The sequence below is a fragment of the Juglans regia genome, chromosome 11, assembly GCF_001411555.2.
Source record: "Juglans regia cultivar Chandler chromosome 11, Walnut 2.0, whole genome shotgun sequence".
In the NCBI taxonomy this organism is placed as follows: domain Eukaryota; kingdom Viridiplantae; phylum Streptophyta; class Magnoliopsida; order Fagales; family Juglandaceae; genus Juglans; species Juglans regia.
Window position 1 is genome coordinate 64411 of NC_049911.1, and position 10177 is coordinate 74587.

Genomic DNA, 10177 nt, shown 5'->3' on the forward strand with positions numbered 1-10177 from the left:
TGTACTTGGGCCACTGTTGTGAATTTTAATAGCTTGGACCTACTTGATTTCCTTACTTCTTTTGTGCATACTTAGCTAGGACATTGTGCCCACTCTTGTAATTGACATTTTGCCCATTCTTTTATTAATAATATATGTTTACTTATAAAATATATATATATAAACTATAAAATCAATATAATGAAGAAAATTAGTTAATGTACAACTATGTTTAACAAAAGAGAAAATATATTTGCAATTGTGAATTGTGCAACCGTCATGTAATCGTTTTGAAAAAAGTGAATAAAATATGAGACCTACATGAAAAAAATTAATTTTTAATAGTGGACTCCACTCTTTTTCAAAGTGCGTGGCGTTTAAGCACTTCACGATTATATGTAGAATTATTCTTAACAAAAATTATATCTTTGATCAATACAAGTGTGAAGTCTTTTTTGTAATGTGCATAGAATGAATGATTGTTAGAAGAAAATAGAGGATTGTGCAGAGAAAATTTATATTGTATGTTGGGTTGAAGGAGAGGAATGACGAAATGATGGACTAACAGCGGCTGGAATGGTTTAAAGGAGAGTGAGAGTTTTTTAACTTATTACGAAGAAGAAAATTTTTCATCGTAATAAGTTCCCTTGCTCGAAACGGCGTCATCTTATTTAATGTACAACTTATCACAACGGAATAATCTGTCACCTGGGCGACCTTTTAAGTCAGTAAGCGTTCGAACGACAATATTTGGCAGTCAAACGTGACAAATTCATTGAGATGCAAACTTTTCCCGCTTGCAAACTTTTTGCGAAAGCGTCAAACATTTTTTCGTGGGTAAATATTTTGCAGGAGTCCCTCCAAATGGTTCGAATGTACTTCTTTATGGCAAAAACAGTTTGAATATTTACATGATGTTTGAACGGTTTGAAGCTTCGTTTGAATGGTTATGATAGATATGGAAGTATACTATAATCATTATAGTTATACTATAATGATTAGTATTAACATATAGTATATAGTAATCTATAGTATTACTACCACTATAGTATCATTATATTAATATATAGTATTACTAACACTATAGTATTATTATATTACTATATCATAATTATAGTTATAATAACTATGTAGTTATATCTATATAGTATATAAATATATACTATATAGATATAATATATACTATATAATATGCAAATTGGATGGCATTGATGTTTGAATTCCATATACCGTGTTCGAACTCCCAATCGAACAGACAACCATTCAAACAATGAATTTAATGTTCGAACGTATGTTGGAATGCTACATAAATGCCTTCCAACGTATCTACACTATAAGAGGTGCCTGGTTCTCGATCAATTGAACCAATTCAAGGAAATGTTCAAAACTCAAAAATCGATCAAAAGCACGCCGTATCACCGTGGTATCACCGCTATCATTGATCATCAATACAACTAGTCAAAAGGTACATTTTTCCTCCGTTTAAATGTATTTTTTTGGTTATTTTCATTTAGTTTCGAAAAAAATATATTTATAGAAAACTCATATAATTTATAGATTTAACATTCTAGGGCTAGAAAACACAAGGTCGAGATGCCTCTATGCACATTTTGGCCTTGTGTGTGTATTATTTGTGGAAGAAACAAAAGGAATCAGTGGATTCCTTTCGTTTTACTCACCATTGTGTTGACTCAGCCATTGCTGAGCTCGATCCAAATTTCGTTCGATTGAAACACGTTCGAATGGTTATAACTCAAGGGTCAGAATCTCAAACGATTAGAATACTATTCAGCCATCTATTAAGATGGCATTCAAACATAAAATTGACGTTCGAACGCATTCGAACTCATTCGAACGTATTACAAACTGTTGAGAAACCGTTTGAATACTTTTGTCTTCTTTCTTTAAAATCATGAACCTGATCATCGCTAACAATATTAGGGGTGTACATAAACCAGCCGGACAGACTGCTACCGACTGAGATCGACCACCGGATTTAGGAATCGGTCGAAACCGGCAGAGAACCGGTCGGCCAACAGTAGCAAATTAACAAAACTGACATCAGCCGATTTGGTCTCTAGTTCAGGCCCGGTCTAAACCAAAGAACTGACCGACATATATAAGTTTATTTTTTTTATATATTTCTTATACAAAACAACGCCGTTTCACATGAAAAGGCACATGTGAAACAGCGTCGTTTTGTTCTTAATCCTTTGAAAAAAAAATTAAATGAAATGACGTAACCAAATGGCGTCGTTTTTGGGTAGGGTTAGGAGTTGTTTGAATCTCCCCCCCCCCCTCCTACCTTCCTTCTTCGCTCTTCGCAACCGTCTCAGTCCCTCTCCCTCACCCTGTCATGACCAGTGACGTCTCAATCCTCTCCCTCTCCCTCTCCCTCTCAGTGATTTGCTCTCACTCTCAGACTCTCTCCTCTCTCAACGCTGACAACCCACATGCCCACATCCCCACTGTGATTTTTATAATTTTCTTTGTATTTTATCTTTGTCGGGTTCCATTTCTTTGATAATTGTTAATTTCTCTGAGGAATTTTTTATGAGGAAGAGGAAATGCCGAAATGAGCTTATGCCAAAAGGAATTTTTAATGACACTGAGGAATTGTTGTTAATTTCTTATGAAGTTCTTTGCTTTGCCTTGATGAGCTTTGGAATAAATCCCATGACTTGTGTGTGTGATAGACTTGTGATTTTGCATAAATCCCATGAGTCTTTGTTTTTGCCCTTGCTTACAATAAATTAGCACTTCCCAAGTCACTGTTTTTGCATAAATTCCATGAAGCATTGTGTGTGATAATTAGTTTGCAACATTGAGGAAAGATGAATGAACTAAACTTAGATTAGAGTCTTAGACTTGTGATGTTCATAAAGTTACAAATTAGCTGTTGTGTAATACTAATCACTGTTTTATTTTATAATGTACATGACAACGTATAACATTTATATTTTGTTTCATAAATTAGATATATTCTTCGTCGGCTCCAAATCCCGATTGATGTTTATGCATCAAGTCCAACCATTAACTTGGAAGATGATTTGAGAGAGACTCAGTCATCAAAATCCCCTAGAGCCCCTACTAGAACTACTTGTCCATTACCTAAGAAACGAAAAAGGAATTATCCATCGATTGTTTGGGACCATTTTACGAAGGTGGAGGGTTATCCCATAGATGATCCGAAGGCTAAATGTAATTATTATGACAAGACTTACACTTGCCACTCAAAGAGGAACGAAACTTCAACAATGCAAAATTATTTTCCTTCATGTCCTAAAATCCTCATAAACATGGACATTTGGATAAGTACCAAAATATTGACAGATGAGGCAACACCTGGGGAGGGGGTTGGAGAGAATGATGGTATATTAAGGAGTCTTGTAACCCACAAATATAGTGAAGAGGTTATGGGGTTGGAGATTGCAAAGATGGTAATTATTGATGAGTTACCATTTAGAGTTGTTGAGGGACAAAAATTTAGGAAAGTGTGTTGGTCTCTTGAACCTCGGTTTAAAGTGCCATATCGTGTCACGGTTGCAAGAGATTGTATGAAATTGTATGAATGTGAAAAAGGAAAACTTAAAAAAGTGTTCAAAAATGGTGGTATGAGGATTTCGTTGACGACCGATACATGGACATCAGTACAGAATTTGAATTATATATGTCTAACTGCACACTTCATTGATAAAGATTGGAAATTGCAGAAAAAAAAAATCATTAACTTTTGTTTAATCCCTAATCATCGAGGGGATACTATTGGAAAATATGTTGAGTCATACTTGCTTGATTGAGACATTGATAGAATATTTATTGTGATTGTTGATAATGCAAGTTCAAATGATGCTACAATTTCACATTTGAAATAGTTTTTGGCTAGAAATTTGTTAGGGGGTAAGTATATACACATGAGATGTTGTGCTTATATATTGAATCATATTGTGAATGACGGTTTGAATGAGTGCAATGACGCAATCACAATAGTTAGAAATGCAGTTAGACATGTTCGTTCATCCTTCGCAAGATTAGACAAGTTTAAGAAATGTGCAGAAAAAGAAAAAATTGATTTTAAGAAAATATTGTCTTTATGTATATACACGATGAAACTCAACTTATATGGTGTTGGAGGTGGCTGAGAAGTTTGTGAAGGCTTTCAGAAAGATGGAGAGTGAGGATTATAATTACCTCTCTTACTTTGATGATTGCCTTAGGTCTGGGCACATGGGGCCTCCTAAAGCTAAGGAGTGGGAAATAGTGCCGGTTTTTATTAAATTTTTAGGAATGTTTTATGATGCCACTAATAGATTTTCTGGGTCTTTATGTGTGACAGGCAACACTAATTTTATGAAGATTTGTGAGCTCCAAAATGAGTTGATGGAGTTGCGCGAGAGTCCCAATAGTTGCTTGAGGAGTATGGCCATAAACATGAGAACAAAATATGATAAGTATAGGGGTCATTAGACAGGCTGAATTTGTTCATGTTAATTGCAGTTATGCTTGATCCACAAAGCAAGTTAGGACTTCTTACTTTCCATTTGAGGCAAGTTCATGATGAGTTTTGTGCTGAGGAGTTAGTGTCGAGTGTGAAATATATATTGAGAGATTTGTATGCGGAGTATAATGCGGAATTTGGCTCCACCACGAGTACCCAAGAACATGAACCCCGTCGACATCTAGAACCATGAATGATGGTGTTGGCAAGCATAAGACCAAATGGTTCTACGAGTGGTATAAAGCATCTTCCGTCATGGGATCTAATATTGCCAAAACAGAAGTGGATCAATATTTATCAGATGGTTGTGAGACACTCTCCACATCGTTTGACTTGTTGACTTGGTGGAAAATTAATGAGGCTAACTATCCTATACTCGTGAGAATTGCACGAGACTTATTGGTCATGCATGTTTCCACGGTTGCATCTGAGTCAGCATTTAGTACGGGAGGTCATGTGCTTGAACCTTTTCGAAGTTCATTGGCTCCGAGAACCATTGAGGCACTTATTTGTACTCAAAATTGGAAATTGGTTAAGGCATCATGCAACAACCATTCATATCTGGGAGGCTATGGATAATGTAGAGAGTGTCATAGTAGAATCAGATAATATTTTCTTTGTTCTCATTATAATTTAATTTTAGTATTTTTTATAATACAAATTCACTAACATTTGATGTCTTATTCTTATTATTAATATTTATTAATTTTTGTATATAGAGTTGGGCACACAATCAAACGTGACAACTATTGAAGATTGAAAGTTGAAGGCTTGAAGTTGAAGTAGCAAATATGAAGATCATTTCCAATTTGTTGTCATTTATTTATCTTATCTTTTTTAGTTGCATTTTGCTATGTTTAAGACAATTTTTTTTTTTTTTATAGTATGTATTATGTAATACTAAACATCTAGTGGAGTTATTTTTATTTTTTTAAATTATGTATCAAGTAGTAAGTAATAATTAATATAGTTACTTACTTAGTAATAGTAGAAAATTATAAACGACATTACTATTAAAATGAAATCAACTCAAAAAAAGTTCAAAAAGAACTTGGATAATGAATTGAGAAAAATTAAAAAAAACCAAAACAAATGTTGAATTGGCCGAATTGGGCAAGAAAAAAGGCCCAAAAAAGGGCCCAAGAAAAAGTCCAAATCGGTCAAACCGATCGGTAACCGGCCGGACCAATTCTAGCCGATTTCACCCCTTAACACTGATCAGTTTCGACCGTTTTTAATCGTCAAAATATGATCATCGGTCGGTTTCAATTTTTTCACAAAACCGAACCGACCTAGTCGATTTTCAGCCCTAAACAATATTGACCCTCGGTAGCACAAGACAAGTTGACATTGATCGAGCAAAGTTTATGATATGCACCACTCATATGGTGCCAATCGACCTAGTGGGCTATATATTCAGTAGGATTCGATTAGAGGCTCCCTACGTTACAACAAATATTTTGCCTTTTGGGATCCTCATCACGCGATTTCTACTATAGGCTGGAGTCTTGCCAGATATTGTCGAGTGTGTCTAGGAGCCGATTGAACCGATCAACTCATCCACCCTGTCACGGAGCATGGGGCACTCAAGACTTCTTCATTATGCTCCTAGGGATGAGTCGATCGATACTCAAGTCGAAGATCCACACCCAACAATCATGGAGTATCGGCCGGTGAGACATCCACACAACCCGAGGCATCACGCACTGTTACTTCTGACCAAATTGTTGATATAGAGCGTGCAGAACTCCATGCACTAACTTCAGAGATGGTCGTTGCAGTGCGTACGGAGATCCAGACCGCCTTCTTCGACTTACGTACAAAGATTACTGCTACCATTTTTTAGTTACGTACGGAGATTGATCTCGTGTTTGAGATTCAGGTCACAATTTGTACTCAACTGACACAGCTAGAGACATGCCTAGCTTCAGTCGAGGATGTGTGTAGAGAGTTAGAATCTTAATATTTTTAATTTATATTTTCTATTGTTTTTGGTATGGAAAATATTTGATGTTTGGTAAATTTAATTAATTATGAATTAAATCTTTTTTTTTATATAAATTAATTGTTGATTTCTATTATATATTCTTTAATTAAAATTAATGTCAGCGTTCGAACAATACATATCATTCGAACGAAAAAAAATTGTTCGAACACTGTTATCCACGTTCGAACATTGATGATCTACATGTTCGAACGGTAAAGTGGTATGTTCGAATGGTAAAGTGGTATGTTCGAATGGAAAATCAATTTCCCACGCTTAACTCGCCAATTTATTTACCATGTTCGAATTGTTATTTTATTAGGGACGAAATTATCGTCCCAACATATACTGTTCGAACAGTCAACGTGTTCGAACGGTCAACGTGTTTCAATCTTTTTTTTAGAATGAACTCTGAATCTTGTCCTTCCATCTCATTTTTTGGGACGATTTTCATTTCATTCTAAACAAAAATCGTCCCAAAAACCAAATTTTGTTATAGTGGGATATTTACCACTATGAAAATCTAGGGGGAATTGACAAAAGAGTAATGCATCCATAAATATTATTGGAAGTTGCCTACTCCATAATGGAATGCGCTCATCGATTGTGGTCTCGATATATTTTTCGAATGTCATGCTTTCATTGGAGATATAGTATCATCTAAACCTCTCAACAAGCATACCTTACATGCTACCATAAAGGAAATATTGAGCTTTGTCATCGGTCTCACAATTGAGGATCTAAATGCTAATACCTTTCTTTTCACATTCTCGACAAATCAAGAAAAAGATCGTGTACTAGCTCAACGACCATGGAATATCAAAGGGTTTCATAAGCTCATTCAGAAGGGCCTAAGCATTCAAGAAATCACGCTAAACATGTCAATATTCAGGTTGCGAATTCATGATCTTCCTCTAGAAATGATGATCAACCCGAATGCCAAGAAAATAGGAAATGTAGTGGGTAATCTCATCCAAGTTGATCAGGTCTCAAGCTTTGGAATAGCTCTAAGAAGGTTCATGAGAGTGCAAGTAGAAATCAATGTAGATAAACCTTTCCTCAAAAGATTTCCTTTATCTCGTCCAAGTAGACCTGCAACCTAGGTTTTCTTTAAATATGAGAGATTATCATAATTTTGCTACTGCTATGGTCGTCTAGGCCATATTCAGAAATCCTATCCAGTTTTGACAATACTAACAGAAGCACCTAAATTCGGATCGTGGATGGGGCGGAGAATGATGACATGAAAAGGTTTAACCACACTAGAGACCAAAATATCATGCCTAACAACCAAGGGTCTTACATGGTAGTCATAGCCAGAACAATTCTTCTCCCTCCCATAACCATTAGAGAATCACCTGAAAACGGAGGACCCACTTCCCACATATCCAGAAAAGGCAAAGAAAAATTGTGCTTAAAGCAAAATGAGTCTGCATTAACTCTTCCAGAATACTAGGCAAGTTCCATAACCATCTCCATTAACAACACTTCTGAAGCACATCGTCCAAAATCTATGTCTGCATTAGAGAAAGAACACTTCTATGATATTTTTTATTTTAACCCCAAGTACTTAGAACCAGCTATGACTCTTCAAACCATGATATTCTTCTGATTCAAGTGAAAGTTATTAATAAAATTATTAAAATTTCTTCAACTACTTAACAACAAAAACATATATGGAAGATAAATAGCTAAAAAAAACATTCAAAAAAAAAAAAACACTCCTATTATGCTAAGAAATCATTGTGTTAAGCAAAATCCAATCCCGCACAAACACGAACTTTAATTGTAACGCCCCAATAGAAGGCCAAACCACATGACAATACTCTAAAAGGACTAGTCAATGATACAATTGGAGCTCCATTAGAACCTTATAAAGTGTAAGAATTTCTCATTCCCAAGCAATGTGGGATCTCATACACCACCTACACTTATCCATATCATATAGGGTATCACAATCTACCCCCCTTAAATTCCCGACGTCCTCGTCAGGCTTGTTCCTTATAGGTGGCACGGCTCAAGTTCCACATTTCTGGTTGGGATAGGCTCTGATACCATTTGTAACGCCCCAATGGAAGGCCAAACCATATGACATATACTCCAAAAGGACTAGTCAATGATACAATTGGAGCTCCATTAGAACCTTATAAAGTGCAAGAACTTCTCTTTCCCAAGCAATGTGGGATCCCATACACCACCTATACTTATATATATCATATGAGGTATCACATTAATTATCATTCCTCCCACCTTCCACTGGAATCTTGTTCTCAAGATGCAAAGATGGAAATTGAAAGGCTACCTCGTATCCCATGATCTTTCTCCTTTCACTCCACCTTTCTTAATGAGGAATACTTGAGGCTGATGTGAGTCGCTAGTTACAATTAAAACAATCCTTTTCCGTGACGATTTTTAGTTTGAAGATGTTTGCTCAATTTGGCATCACACATCTGCACCAATTCAATGCTAGTCTTTGGCTTAAACATTCAGATCACCTCTGCAATCTCGTCCTTCTAAGCACCTATAAAAGTCTCGATTAATGCCTTTTAGGTCCACCTAATCACCCTAGTTGCTAGACGCTCTAACTTTAGCGAGAAATTCATGGAGGTTTCCTACTTGACAATGGAGCCAAAGCGAGCAAATAATAGTTACTGCACAGTCATTACAAGGGACTTCCTTCCTTCCGTTCTTATAAGCCTTTTGAACCCATAACCACCACATGCTAGTCTCTCCCTCACGGTGAAAATAGGCCAAAACCAGTTTCTAATCATCAGTTGTTCCTTGGAATCCAAAGACTAGCCTCACAAGATCAACCCATACAGTTGGATCGTCGTCAGAGTAACGAGGAAAGTTAATTTTAAATTGTCGTGCATGACTCTGTTGTTGCACTCCTTTCTCTCGAATAGGAAGGGGTGCATGACTCATGACAATGAGCCTTCCTTGTGATTATGTGGAGTTCTCTTAAGTTACTTTAGTGAGTGTCGGTGTGATAGAGAAAGAAACTCTTTGATGGAATTCAAAGTCTTTCATATTTTGAAGCTTTCCACTTGTATCATTGCTACCATCACAACCTTCGGGAATCCAAACTCCAAAGTCTGAATCCCCTCCTTAATGTTTGACATTACTCTAATACCAACAAATACCCAATATTTGTCCCACAAATATCAGAGGAAAATTCAAATAAATGAAAGAGATCCTCTTGGGTAGTAGAGACAACAAAGTTAGATATCTCTTCTTGGAAAAGAGAGAGACCACAATTGTTGGTTAATTTTTTTTTTCCTACAACATTTTCATTCAACCCTAAGCACTCGCAATTTCATTACGGACTCCCAAGCTAACAAATTATAAATAAACTTGAACTCCTTAACACTTATGAAGGGTGAAAGGAGCCGACAGTTCCTCCAGTCACCATGCATTAATGGGGACCAGACAGGCCGGGATCTTGTCCCCTACAAGATCAGCCGCATTGAATGCAAACTCAGAGTGGCTAGCTCCAAGATTAGATTTGGAAAGGGGTTTTTTGTACTCAACCAGGCCGGGCACAAGCCCATCGCTCCAAGGTCCATGATCTCCAATGGGGGGAGGCCCAAACAAACCCAAGTGCTTGAGGAAGGGTGGAAGGAGCCAACAATTCCTCTAGTCACCATGCATTAATGGAGAACAAACAGTCTGGGATCCTATCCCCTGCAGGATCGGCCACATTAAATGCAACTCAG